We start from the raw sequence: 14969 nt of genomic DNA on the forward strand, positions 1-14969 counted from the left end.
GTGTTGCATGGCAGAGTTGATTCAGAAGCAATCTCCAAGCCTTCTACTTGGGGGTCCAACCAGCCCTAAATGAAAACCCTCAGGGCCAGCACTGGGGGAGCCTGAAGTTGGAACACAAGATTTGTAATGGGGGCAGGTTGCCAGAGACCCTCTTCTTTGTTATAAAGAGCTCAGGATACTCAATTAGGTATTCCAGAATGCCGTGTTCTCTTCTGAGCCTCTAAAAAGCGTAGTACAAGGAGTATAGCTCCTTGATTTATTTTTTAATTTGGGACTTTGATTTTTTTCCAAAAATGAAGACAGAGAGTTAGGCATCATTAAGAAACCTTTTCACCTAAGCAGTAATCTGGGAACACATAAAAGTCCTGTCTGTAGGCGTTAAGTCAGGTAGTGTCAGTCCCTCCCTCAGAGCACGTCTCATTGTTTCACTGGCTCCCTTTCCATAGCTCGGAGGCTGAGACCAGGCTGGCTGTGGCTCTTTATTTAGAGCATGGGCTTGCGCTGAGTTTTGTTCACTGCTTCTTGAGTTCTGATCTTTGATATACAACTCATCTTCAGGGTGCGCAAGCCGTGACCTGGGTTCAAAAAACATCCCGGCACACTTTTCACTTTCCGAATTTCATGTACGAATAAAGGATTTCGTACTTTACTCCATTTATTTGATTTTTTATTCCCAAGATCTTCATAAAATTGATAAAGACCTATGATAGCAAAATCTTCTTTGCAATCATCTTTTCTCATCTAATAACTAAATACACATAAAACACATACACATGAGTATAAAAAAAAAACCTGTGGAAATCTGAATAAGATAAATGAGTTGTAACAATGTCAATTTCCTTTTTTTTTCCCCCGAGTCTTTTATTGAATTTGTTACAATATTGCTTCCGTTTTATGTTTTGGTTTTTTGGCATGTGGGATCTTAGCTCCCCAACCAAAGGATCGAACCCACACCCCCTGTATTGTAAGGGGGAGTCTTAACCACTGGACCACCAGGGAAGTCCCCTGTACTATAGTTTTGCAAGTTGTTACCACTGAGGCATGAGGAATATTGGGTAAAAAGAATAAGATCTCTCTCTACTCTTTTTTCTTTTTTAATTGGGTAAAAAAAAACTAGCCAATCGAGTTTTGTTCTCTTACGGTTTTATTGAGATTATTTGACATACAGCACTATATAAGGTTAAGGTGTACAGTATAACAATTAGAATTGCTTATGTAATGAAATAATTAACACCTTAAGTTTAGTGAACATCCATCATTTCCTGCAGATGCAAAATAGAAGAAAATGAAAAAAAAATTTTTCCTCGTGAAGGGAACTCTTAAGATTCACTCTCTTAACAATTTTCATATATAACATACAGCAGTGTTCATTAGATTAACCATGTTCTACATAACATTCTCTTATACTTATTTATCTCATAACTGGAAGTCTGTACCTTTTGACCACCTTCATTCAATTCTTCCTCTATCCACTCCCTGACTCTGGAACCACAAATACAATCTCCTTTTCTATGAGTTCTTGTTTGTTTGTTTGTTGAAGTATAATTGACCTACAACACTATGTTAATTCTTGGTTCACAACATAGTGATCTGATATTTCCATATGTTAAAAAATGATCACCATGATTAGTCTAGTTAGACTCTGTCACCATACAAAGATATTACTTTATTATCTACTCTACTCCACATGCTGTACAATTCATCCCCATGACTCATTCATTTTGTAACTAGATGTCTGTACCTCTTAATCTCCCTTGTCTATTTGACTCATCCCCCAACCCCTCCCCTCTGGCAACCACCTGTTTGTTATTTGTAACTATGACTCTGTTTCTGTTTTGTTATGTTTGTTTATTTGTTTTGTTTTTTAGATTCCACGTATAAGTGAAATCATGGTATGTGTCCTGCTCTGTCTGACTTATTTCACTTAGCATAATACCCTCCATTTTACTCCACATTGTCACAAATAGAATGATTTCACTCTTTATTATGGTTGAGTAATATTCCATTGTATATAAATACCACATATTCTTTATCCATTCATCTACCAATGAGCACTTAGGTAGCTTCCATTTTTTGACTGCTATAAATAATGCTATGTTGAACATAGGAGTGAATCTATCTTTATGAATTATTGTTTTTGTTTTCCTTGGGAAAATGCCAAGGAGTGGAATTGCTGGATTATATGGTAGTTCTTTTGTTAATTTTTTGAGGAACCCCATATGGTTTTCCATAGTGGCTCCACCAATTTATACTCCCATCAAGAGAGGACAAGGCTTCCCTTTTCTTCACATCCTCATAAACACTAGTTATTTGCTGTCTTTTTGATAATAGCCATTCTGACAGGTGTGAGGTGATATCTCATTGTGATTTTGATTTCCATTTCCCTGAGGATTAGTGATGCTGAGCATCTTTTCATGTGTCTATTGACCATCTGTGTGTCTTCTTTGGAAAAATGTCTATTCAGGTCTTCTACCCATTTTTTTTGTTTGTTTGTTTTTTTTGTTTTTTTTGTTTTGCATTTTTAATTGTTTTTTTTTTTGGCATTGAGTTCTATGTGTTCTTTATATATTTTGGATATTAACCTCTTATCAGATATATCATTTGCAAATATCTTCTTCCATTGAGTAGGCAGCTTTTTAATTCTGTCAATAGTTTACTTCACTGTGCAAGGCTTTTTAGTTTGATGTAGTTCCATTTATTTATTTTTGTTTTTGATTCCCTAGCCTGAGTAGCCAAAAAAAAAAAAAAAAAAAAACTCACTAAGACGGATGTCAAAGATAACATTGCATGTGTTTTTTTTCTTGTAGTTTTATTGTTTCAAGTCTTACATTTAACTCTTTAATTCTTTTTGAGTTTTTGTATGTAGTGTGAGAAAGTAGCCTCCTCCGATTCTTTTGCATGTAGATATGTAGTTTTTCCACAACCATTTATTGAAGAGACCGTCTTTCCCCCATTGTATATTCTTGTCTCCTTTGTCATAGATTAATTGACCATATAAGTGTGGGTTCATTTCTGGGCTCTCTATTCTGTCCTATTGAAATGTGTCATTTTTGTGCCAGTGTCATACTGTTTTGATTACCTAGCTTTGTAGTATAGTTTGAAATCAGGGAGTGTGATACCTACAGCTTTGTTCTTTCTCAAGATTGTTTCAGCTGTTTGAGGTCTTTTGTGTTTCCCTACAAATTTTAGAATTATTTATTCTAGTTCTGTGAAAAGCACCATTGATATTTTGATAGAGATTGCATTGAATCTGTAGATTTCCTACAGATTGAATCTGTAGATTTCCTTGTAAAATTGTCATTTTAACAATATTAATTCCTCCAATCCATTGGCATGGTATATCTTTCCATCTGTTTGTCATCTTTAGTCTTTCATCAGTGTCTTACAGTTTTCTGAGTAAAGTCTTTTACCTCTCTAGTTGGATTTATTCATAGGTATTTTATTCTTTTTGATGCAGTTGTAAATGGGATTGTGTTCTTAATTTCTATTTTTTATAGTTCATTGTTAGTGTATAGAAATGCAGTTGATTTCTGTATATTAATTTTGTATCCTACAACATCCCTGAATTCATTTATTATTGATAGTTCTAATAGTTTTCTGGTGGCATCTTTAGGATTTTCTCTGTAAAGAATCATGTCATCTGCAAACAGTGACAGCTTTACTTCTTCCTTTCCAATGTGGATTCCTTTTATTTCTTTTAATTTTGTGATTGCTGTGGCTAGGACTTCCAATGCTATGTTAAATAAAAGTGGTGAGAGTGGACATCTTTGTCTTGTTTCTGATCTTAGAGGAAATGCTTTCAGCTTTTCATCGTGAGGATATTGATGGTAGATTTGTCATACGTGGCCTTTATTATGTGAGATATGTTCCCTCTATACCCACTTTGTTGAGAGTTTTTTATTTTATCATAAGTGGATGTTGAATTTAGTCAAAATCTTTTTCTGCATCCAATGAGCTTACCATATGATTTCTGTTCTCTAATTATTTAATGTAATATATCACACTGACTGATTTGGGGATATCCCTTGTATCCCTGGGATAAATCCCATTTGATCATGGTATATGATCCTTTTACTGTATTATTGAACTTAGTTTGCTGATATTTTGTTGAGGATTTTTGCATCTATGTTCATCAGTGATAATTGTCCTACAATTTTCTTTTTTGTGGTGTCCTTGTCTGGTTTTGGTATCAGGGTGATGCTGGCCTCATGAAATGTGTTCTGAAGCTTCCTTTCCTCCTCAAGTTTAAAAAATATTTTTAGAAAGATTGTCTTTAATTCTTCTTGAAGTATTCTGTAGGATTAATATGTGAAGCTGTCTGGCCATGGACTTTTGTTGGTTGGGTTTCTTTTTTTAATTGCTGATTCAATTTCATTACTGGTGACTGGTCTGTTAATATATTTTTGCAGTACACGGGCCTCTCACTGTTGTGGCCTCTCCCGTTACGGAGCACAGGCTCCGGACACGCAGGCTCAGCAGCCATGGCTCACGGGCCCAGCCGCTCTGCGACACGTGGGATCCTCCCGGACCGGGGCATGAACCCGCGTCCCCTGCATCGGCAGGCGGACTCTCAACCACTGCGCCACCAGGGAAGCCCTGGTCTGTTAATATTTTGTTTTTCTTCCTGATTCAGTCTTGGAAGATTGTACATTTCAAGAATTTATCCATTTCTCCTAAGTTTTCCCTTTTATTGACATATAATTGTTTGTAGTAATCTTTTATGATCCTTTGTATTTCTGTGGTGTTGATTATAACTTCTCCTATTTTATCTCTGATTTTTTAGTTTGGGCCCTCTCTATTTTTGTCTTGATGTGTCTGGCTAAAATTTTATCCATTTCATTTAGCTTTTCAAAGAAGCAGCTCTTAGTTTCATTGATCATTTCTACTTTTTTAGCCTCTATTTCATTTATTTCCACTTGATATTTATTATTTCTTTCCTTCTACTAGCTTTGGGTTTTGTTTGTTCTTCTTTTTCTAGTTTTGTTAAGTGTAAAGTTAGGTTGTTTATTTGAGACTTTTCTTGTTTCCTGAGGTAAACTTACAGGCTTCCATCTGAGAAGTGCTTTTGCCATGTCCTAAAGACTTTGGATCATTGTGTTTTGTTTTCTTTTGCCTCCAGGAATTTTTTTGATTTCCTCTTGTTTTTCTTCAGTGACCCATTGGTTGTTTAGTCACATATGTTTAGCTTCTGTGTGTTTTACTGTTTTTTCTTATAGTTGATTTATAGGTCATAGCCTTGTGCTCAGAAAAGATGGTTGATATGATTTCAATCTTCTTAAATCTAGTGAGACTTGTTTTGTGGCCTAGCATGTTACCTATCCTGGATAATATTCCATGTACAATTGAGAAGAATGAGCATTTTTTTTGTTTTGGAATGGCATGTTTCATATATATCTATTAAGTTCATCTGATCTAATATGTCATTTAAAGCCAGTGTTTCCTTGTTGATTTTCTGTCTGAATGATTTGTCTATTGATGTAAGTGGGACATTACATTTTCCTACTATATTGTTGTGATACTGTTAATATCTCCCTTTATGTTTGTTAATATTTGCTTTATGTATTTGGTGCTCTTATGTTGGGTCCATATATATTTATAATTGTTATATCTTCCTGTTGGATCAATCTCTTTATATAATGTCCTTCATCTCTTGTTACAGTCTTTGTTTTATAGTTTATTTTATCTGATACAAATACAGCCACTCCAACTTTCTTTTAGTTTTCATTTTCATGGAGTGCCTTTTTCCCACCCCTCATTTTCAGTCTGTATATGTCTTTACATCTGAAGTAGATCTCTAGTAGGCAGCATATATATGGCTCTTGTTTTTGTATTCATTCAGCCACTCTGTGCCTTTTGATTGCAGCATTTAGTCCATTTACATGTAAAGTAATTGGTAGGAATGTACTTATTGCCATTGTGTTAATCATTTGGGGGTTGTTTTTGTTGTTCTTTTTTGTTCCTTTCTTCTTGCTTTGCACTCCTCCCTTATGATTTGATGATTATCTTTAGTGTTATAGTTGGATTCTTTTTTCTTTTGTGTGTGTGTATTATTCTAGACTTTTGTTTTGTGTTTACCATGGGATTTATATGCGTGGCCTGCTGGTATAGTATTTGGAGCTCACCAGCCATTTGTGGGTTACCTACCCAGGGGTGTGGGTATATTAACTATCTTCTTACCTGTATCTTCATGGTTCCTTCTGTATATCTTTAGTTGTGGAATATCTTTTCTTCTAGTCTTCAGACTAGAAGACTAGAACTATCATTGTTCTCAATGATAGTTGCTCTGTAAATAGTTGTAACTTTGGTGTGTTTGGTGAGGAGGTGAGCTCAGGGTCTTCCTACTCTGCCATCTTGGCCACTCCTCTCTGTATTATTTCTAACAATGGTATTAAAATTACAATTATTATGAACATTTAAAAAAATATATCAGCTCCAAAAAGAAATGTTTTGTGGTTAACAGGTACAGGTCATTCTAGTCAAGCTCTTACTGACTGTAGTATCAACAACTCTAAGAAAAAGGATTTATCTTATATGAGAAAGTATTATCTTGACTTATTTCTTAAGTAAGAGGGATTGGAATTGATTAAGCTGTCTTTCTCCACAAAGGATTCTCCTGCTGTATAATAAAAGAACATGCACAGATTTTCTTTGTTGCATTTGTGAATTATCCTTGCCTATGCCTGCCTAGCTTGGTAGAAAGGATTCTTGAATTTGTATTTTCAGAAAACCTGAATTTAGGTCTAGGCTATGGCACCAAAATTTGCTTTGCTTCTCTTTTCAGATTCAGGGTTCTCAGCATTCTTAGTTTACTCTTCTGAAATACAAGAGGATGTCAAGGTAAAGAATGACAATGACTAGCCAATCTCTCTAGTTTCAGCTACATCTAAAAGGTTGTGACTCTGGACTTCCAGTCCTAGCACAAATGTTATTTATAGGCACAAATAACCCTCCACATTTGGGCTTTGAAGAAAACAGCTGGAGGCACCATTCTTACTTTTGTGTAATAAAGCACATTTTTACAGAGCAGATTTGGGGACAACCTCTCACTCGATTTTCATTAAAGAATAGCCAAGAGTGTTAATGACATCCCTCCAGGAGGCCCTGAAATTTTGTCCCAAGTTTTGGTAATAAAATGTAATATTTTATCACAAGTTGGTTAGAGCTGGGCTTGCTGCCTTTTGAGAGATTGGCATCAATCTACAACCTCTTCAGGAAAAAAAAAAGTGAGAAGAAATTGAGGGAAAAATGAAATGGGCCTTGTACTTATAAAGATCTATCCTGGGTAATCTGGCAAGGAGAAGGTCTTCTGATAAACAGGAAAATTCTGACTGAGAATGGGGAGAGAGGAAGAATATTAAGAGAATATTAAGAGAAGAATATTAAGAGAATATTAAGAATGTTAAGAGAAGTGCTCTTTCAGTTGAGACATGGACTTCAACATTTATTGAAGTAATTTTTACTAAAACATAGTCAGAAGTACAAATTATATGAGAATTTTCTGGGCTGTTGTTGAGACGTACAGACTCCTAAGGTCCACCAAGGGCCTATTAACCAAAAAAGCTCTAATCACCTCGAATCTGCATTCTTAATGAGCACACCATAGTAGAGGCAATTCCTATTTCCATGCTTTAGGACAGAGGTACTTATGCCCCCAGCTACTAATAGTACTATCTGTTGTTAAATGACAGTTGAGTTACTCCCTGGGAGTTTCCCAACTCTGAATTCTTTTCCCCTGTCTCTGCCCCAGAATATCCTTCACCCAATTACTGATTGATATGGAGGGAGAGGGGTATTAACAAAAACATGGGCCCCTTGCCTAAATTTAGGAAAACTCTGGAGGCCCATTCCATTTCTAGAAGCTCTGAGGGGTAGACTGGGACCTTAGTTTCAAATGCACCTTAAACAACTTTTCCTCTGTCCATTCCTATTTCCCACACTATCTTTCAGTTTTTTTTTTTTTTTTTTTTTTTTTTCAAAAAGCAGACCTAATAACCCACCTGGAAAATAAAAACTTTAATTTCAAAGTATTATTACTGAGGAATTGGATGGAAGACACACTGTAAATAAGTATTTTTCTAGGTGCTTATCTCTAGACTTCAGAAAAATCAACAACAAAAGACCTCAGTCCTGGACTATGGTGTTAAAGCCCAGGAATCTGTTTTAATCTTCATGGGTTGCCACCTACACTCTTAAGTCATTCAAAAGTTGCTGTAGAGGACCAACTGGAAAGGCCGGCTGTAATGAACGTGTTCATTGTGCAAGTAACAGTAGAAATGGTGACCACAAGAAACATCAGCAAGAGAAAAGCAATGGAAGCAATGTTAAATGGAAGCTGCAACAAAGCAAGAAGACAGCTTCAGAGGTAGTCCAGTGGGGTGCCAAGCATATAGAGCAGCATCACAACCCCTCGTGGAAGGAAAGGACTTGGACAGTCACTTCGGAGACTAGGTGTCCTGTAAGAAGTAAAGTCAGTGGAAGACAGGGGCAGTTGGCATTCCAGCAGTCATGTTCACGAGGGTTCACCAAGAGACTCATTATCGACTTGTGGGTTTACTGTTAGAGTCTGGGACAACAAGTGTAGTTGATACATACAAAATAGTCTGCTCATCCTTCCTCATCTTCTGAATTCTGCTCTCCATGGTCACCATGCAGGAGGGTGACTCTGCTTCACAACACACCTACACAGGTGAGGGGTATACTGAGCTGAGCTTAGCGAATCACAATTTCTTCCTCAAGCCCCCTTGGAGGAGATGACCTAAATGACAGGAAGAAGCCAACCGTGCCAAGTTCATAGAGAAGAGTGCTTTAGGAGCTACAGGTAATGATTCCAAAGTGGGAAAAAACTTGTCTTGGCTGAGAAACAAAAACTGCCAATATATAGTGTAGTAAGGAAGAAAGATAGAAGCTCAACAGGAAATCATGGAAACAGACAGAAAGCAGATCGTGTAGGACCTTATGGAACAGGGCGTCCTGAGACAGAAGACATCTGAAAGCTTCTAAGCACACGAGTGACATGATCTCACACTGGCTGTTCCCTGGAGAAATACAGATGAGCAAGTGCAGAAGAAAGATAGATAGATAGGTGTCTCTGGCAAGAGACACAGACAGGATAATGGCAGCGTGGCCAGGGTGGAAGCAATGAGGATGAAGACAAGTGTCCACAATGACTCAGGTCCTAATCTGACCTGTGCCATGGGAAAATCTGAATGTCTCCTTCCAATGCTCAGAACTAATAACAAGAACTCAAATTGGAAGAGTTTTCTGAATTTCTGACATCCTATGAGGTTTGTAAAGGGGAGTCCTTGTAGTTTTACAGGTAGAGAAATTAGGGTGTCCACCCACAGTCAACCAGAACACGGACAGTGGCTCCAGGACTCAAATCCATTGGATGATAATGCCAGGTTCTTCCTACTGGCCCACCGACCACACTTTAGATGTTCCGAAGCATTTGCTTTTTCAGATGCAGAATTGTCTGTACTGAGTTCTTCTGGAGGTCAGAACAGACAGTTATAGCAGTTGTCCTGTCTGTGTCTAAAGGAGAAGAAGGCCACCCATTTCTAGAGAAAATCTTAAGGCTGTAGCAAAGCCCCAAATTGGGTGAATTAAAATGCACTTTTGAGGGCTTCCCTGGTGGCGCAGTGGTTGAGAGTCCACCTGCCGATGCAGGGGACACAGGTTCGTGCCCCGGTCCGGGAAGATCCCACATGCCGCGGAGCGGCTGGGCCCGTGAGTCATGGCTGCTGAGCCTGCGCGTCCGGAGCCTGTGCTCCGCAATGGGAGAGGCCACAACAATGAGTGACCCGCGTACCGCAAAAAAAAAAAAAAAATGCATGTTTGTGAAGTAGAAGTCCTTTATATTTGAGTTAAATGTCCCAGTCCTTGGTCTAGTGGTTTGCTGAATAAAGAAAGTTTAGAAAACAGTAAGGAATGAATGAAGAAAAAAACGAGGAAAGGAACATTAATGCAGTTAGTTGTTTAGGAAAGAGGGGAGAGAAAAGAAAACTGTATTAAACCTCTATTATGTGGAAAGTATTATTTCTAGGTACTTTTCATATGCTATCTTAATTACAAATAACTCTGAGAGGTGTCATTCCCATTATCATTTAGATAAGGAAATGACGCTCCAAAAAAGTGAAGTAAGTTTCTATAGCTGATGGGTAGCAGTGTAATCGTTTGAATACGAGTAAATCTGTAACCAAAGCCAGAATACGCCATGAATCAAAGTTCTAAACTTGTTCTGGCCTTGTGTACTTCCAAAGTGAGTAACAAGGTAAAACTTCATTTTGGGGTGAGAACTTTAGAATCTCCATTTTTGATATGTTATGATATTTCTTAATGGTGCTGAAAATTTCAGGTACTGTGGTAGACTACCCAGGGTGGCTTTTTATTTAAAATCTAAATATCAAAGACTCATAAGCCTTAGAGCTTATAATTTACAATTCCTTTTGGTGGAAATGGATTCAAGCATAGTCTCGATGTCAAATTTAAGAGTAGAGTAACTGCCCAGAAATTGCAGATTTGAGGTTTTCTGCATTACAAATCAGGTCCAAAATATCTGGGTAAAAGAGACCCAGATGCTAGCCTCAGGGTTTATAGCCAGCTGTGAAGCCTTGAGAACAAGGTGCTAAAGTTAACTGAATTGTAGTTTATCTTTTGAGATAAAGATCCTGGACTTTCTACCCTCTCCCTTTCTTTCTTTGTACCTTTCCCCATTCCAACAAAGATCTGAGGCAGCTGAGTTGCACTGAATAACTTGAAGTTTTCTTTCTACACTGATTCTGCTAATAGCTTCATAAAACTGGCCAATCAACTTTGATTCGAAAAGGTCCTTCTTCCAGGACTTTTATTTCCTGAAAGCTTTCATCTGGTTTTTTTTGCTGTTTTTTCTTTTTTTTAGTTAAAGAGACACTTCACGTGTCTGGAGAGATGGGATGGGATGTGTACTTACATGACATACTCATGCCTCTGTTCTTTCTAAGACTGAACACATGTAGTGTAATTTTATCCTGATCTGGTCAAAAAATGATTGCATTTGATCTTGTGACTCAACTCAATCCGAGGCAGAGAATAAAATGCAACCTTTCCCTTATTTTATATAGCAGTTGTTCCTCTTTTGAGTCATTGCTGTCATACATTGCCAAAGTTGTTTCAAAGAGCAGGCTCACCCACTCACTGTACTTTTCCCCAACATATCAGGATTAAACTCCTTGCTGCCCTGAATAGCAGAGCTAAAATAAGCCACTTAGGCTTGTCTTAGCTACAGTGTGGAGAGCTTTCTGACAGCAAATGGGTAAACCAAACTCTTTTGAGAAGACCCTGTTTCTATAGCTCAGGGGGGAGACAAAAGATCCTGCAAGCTCCTCCCTCTTTCCCCGTGGTCTTCACATCTGGAGCTGATTACTCAAGTCATAAGCAGGTTAAGCTCTGAGTGTTGTTTCTCAATCTTGAGTGAAAACAAATCCAACTTGTGGTGTCAGGCATTGTATACCAGCATTGTCTAAGCTATGTACTGCAGGACGATAGTGTTAATCCAGATATTAACCAACATCCTTGTGGAAAGGATACCATAGTTATCAAAGTGTAGAGATTTCTGTACGTAATGGGCCTGTCTTGCTGATTCATAAAGTTCATCAGCACGCTGAAGGTTTGTGAGAATTTCTTCAGTGAAGAAACTTGATATCCTCAGTGTTTCCTAATCACGCCTAAGGATAACACCCTTTTATTTCATGGAAGATCACTCATCATCTCAGAGCACTGGAAAAGCAAGCACTTACTCCATTAAGAGTTTTCCTTCTAAGCACGGAGCCTGGTATATAGTAAACTCCTAATAAATATTTGTAGAAAGTCAAATAAGTACATGAATGAGTGAAATTCTATAAAGTAAGGATATATATTTATCTACACAGACTTGTACTGTGAATAATTTTTTTCTGACAGAAGTACATTTAACATCACTCAACCCATGTTTATTGAGTTCCTGCTAGTTAAGAGGCTCTATGCTAGGAGTTGAGGACTGCAGAATCTAGAACAAGATGATGGTAACACAGTATCATATATGGAAGAGAGATAGTAAGTATATGGTGCTATGGAATATATGTGGCAGTGGTACAGGGTAGATTTCTGGAGAAGGTGATATCTGAGTTGAGTCTTAAATGACAAATGAGAGTTAGCCATGCAAAGAGGTGACTCTACGAATATATCCAATGTGCATGTATAGGAAAGTCCTCACATGTGCTGTATTTAAGCAATTGTTAATCATTTATTATTACCCATATATTTTATGTTTTGAAGACAAAACTCACTATCAGAAATGCTTTTCTTGGGTAAGAGGACTGACTTTATATTCCAGGAAACCAGATAACAGAGGAACACATGTCAAAAATACCCAAAATATATCAAGGAAAACATGAACCACAAACCAAAACAGGAAATGCAGCGTTTAACATTAAGTTATTAAGTTAAAAATGTGATTTTTTTCCAGAATTGTGCATCCTTATTACAGGAATTCTAGTGAATCACTGCTTCACCTTTCTCATAACTGAAAAAGAGCCTCCTACCCATAGATGTTCCTTTCTCTTAATTATGAAAGCCTCACAATCTCTATCTTCTCTTTCTGCCTTAAGTTATAAGACTGTCCAGGGATAAAGGAGTTCTTTATAACTCCTGGACAGTTCTTTACAAATGGAAAGCTGGGAGCTTGATTTTTTTCTACAGAACTTCAACACTGGCTGTTTCTCAAGCTGTACTGGGAGTTTCACTCTCTCACCCACTTTTTTAGTTCACAAGCTTTTACGGAGTTCCTACCATGTGACAAACTATATACTAAGATCGGAAGATGGGAGGCAGATACACTCTCACACAGTTCCTTCTTGCACTGAGTTCATCCACTAGTAAGAGAGACAGATATTAAGCAATCATAGAGATGAAAAAAAAAGTACTAAAAATGTTCTGTTAGATAGAATAGGGGAATGAACCTCATTATGGTAGTTGTGGAAGGCATCCCTGAGGAAGTAATGATTGAACTGCGTAGTATAGAAGATAATTAAACAAAGATGGTGGTGGGAAGGAAATTAGGTTGGGAAAAGCTTTTGGAAATGCCCACAGGAGAGTAAGAGCGTGGTTTGCTGGAGAAACTCAAAGAATTCCTTTAAGGCAAGCAAAATTTATTATTTTTGAAATCCCAGCAAAGTCTGGCACATAATCACACTCAAAATCTGTTTGTTGAATGAATGCCTTAACTTAGTAGACAATGCCAAGGTAACTCTCTTTCTGGCGATAGAGGTATCAGCCCACTGCCCAAATCAAAAAGAAAGTGGAATCCTCACATCACAAAGCTATTCCTGTAAGCAAACTGCAAAGAATGCCACAGATTTTCTTTAAAGAAAATTCATTACTTGAGTCCATCCTTTATTCCTTGTTCTTTTATGTATTCATTTGCTTATTCACCAAATTGCTAGTCACTAAGGAGGATTCAAAAATGATGAAAATGTAAGTGTCACCTTCAGAAACCTTTTGGTCTACCAGGATATTAGGATGTGCACCGATATTCATAACACAAGGCAGAAGAAAAAGCCTGGACTGCATGACAGAGATAAAATGAAATATGAGAGTAAGGGGGAGCAAGAAATCCCTTTAAGTTGAGGCATTTGGGGAAGAAGATGGTAGTAAAATTATGCCTTGAATGAAGAATATAGAAGAATTTTGACAAATAGATATGGGGAGGGAAAAAGCCATTTCAGGTTGAGAGTAAAATGCAAACAAAGATAAAGGACAAAGTGTGTGCAAGAGGGAGCAAAAAATCTAGTTTAGTTAGACAGCAAAAATAGGAAGATGAAGGCTTGCAAGAGAGGATATAAGTAGATAATCATCAACCCTGAATCTTTTTTTTTTTTTTTTTGGCTGCATTGGGTCTTCATTGCTGCACATGGGCTTTCTCTAGTTGTGGAGAGCAGGGGCTACTCATCATTGAGATGCTCAGGCTTCTCACTGTGGTGGCTTCTCTTGTTGTGGAGCACAGGCTCTAGACACGCAGGCTCCAGTAGTTGTGGCACGTGGGCTCAGTAGTTGTGGCTCGTGGGCTCTAGAGCACAGGCTCAGTAGTTGTGGCACACGGGCTCAGTACTTGTGGTTAGCGGGCTCTAGAGCACAGGCCCAGTAGTTGTGGTGCAGGGGCTTAGTTGCTCTGTGGCATGTGGGATCTTCCCAGACCAGGGCTCGAACCTGTGTCCCCTGCATTGCCAGGCGGACTCCTAACCACTGCGCCACCAGGAAAGTCCCCGAGTCTTTATTAAACATTTAATGCTTTTATCTTGTTGACACTGAGATTAAGTTAAACCTTTGTATTCAGAGTTAGACCTTAGAAGGATAATTTTCACAGAAATGTAGAGAATCCATTGGATGAAACTGAAGTGGGGGAAAACGAAGGATTTAGGAAGTGTTTTTAACAGTTCAGGTAAGAAATACAGAACATCTTAACCAATGTGAGAGATGAATTTGAGGGACAAGGCAGAGGTGGAATCAAATGGTCGTAGTGACCTGCTGGTTACAGGGGGTATAAAAGAAGGCAAAGATAGTATTTGGGCAACTGGAAGGTTGTGATGCTATTAACTGAGGATGTGAAACGAGAGGCAGATTTGGAGGAAATATGATGAGAGTAGCCAAGGAAGTGACTGGAAGAACAATACCAGTTTATTATAAGCACACTTGAACGAAATCATGTTATAACCATAATGTTTGTGTGGGATATTCAAATCCAAAACACCATAAAGTAGTTCAGTTTACAACAATGGTAGCACCCTATTCAAAAATATCTGCATGCACTACGATCTTTCAAATTTAAACATCACATTCTAGTGTTCCTCCCAGTTGGATTATTGTCTTCCATGACCCATCCTGAAATTTACTTTCTGTAGTTAAATCTCAACTCTTACATAATACACAGCCTATTAATTAAACTTGTCAATTCTGTT

The sequence above is a fragment of the Phocoena phocoena genome, chromosome 17 (genome assembly GCF_963924675.1).
Source record: "Phocoena phocoena chromosome 17, mPhoPho1.1, whole genome shotgun sequence".
NCBI lineage: Eukaryota > Metazoa > Chordata > Mammalia > Artiodactyla > Phocoenidae > Phocoena > Phocoena phocoena.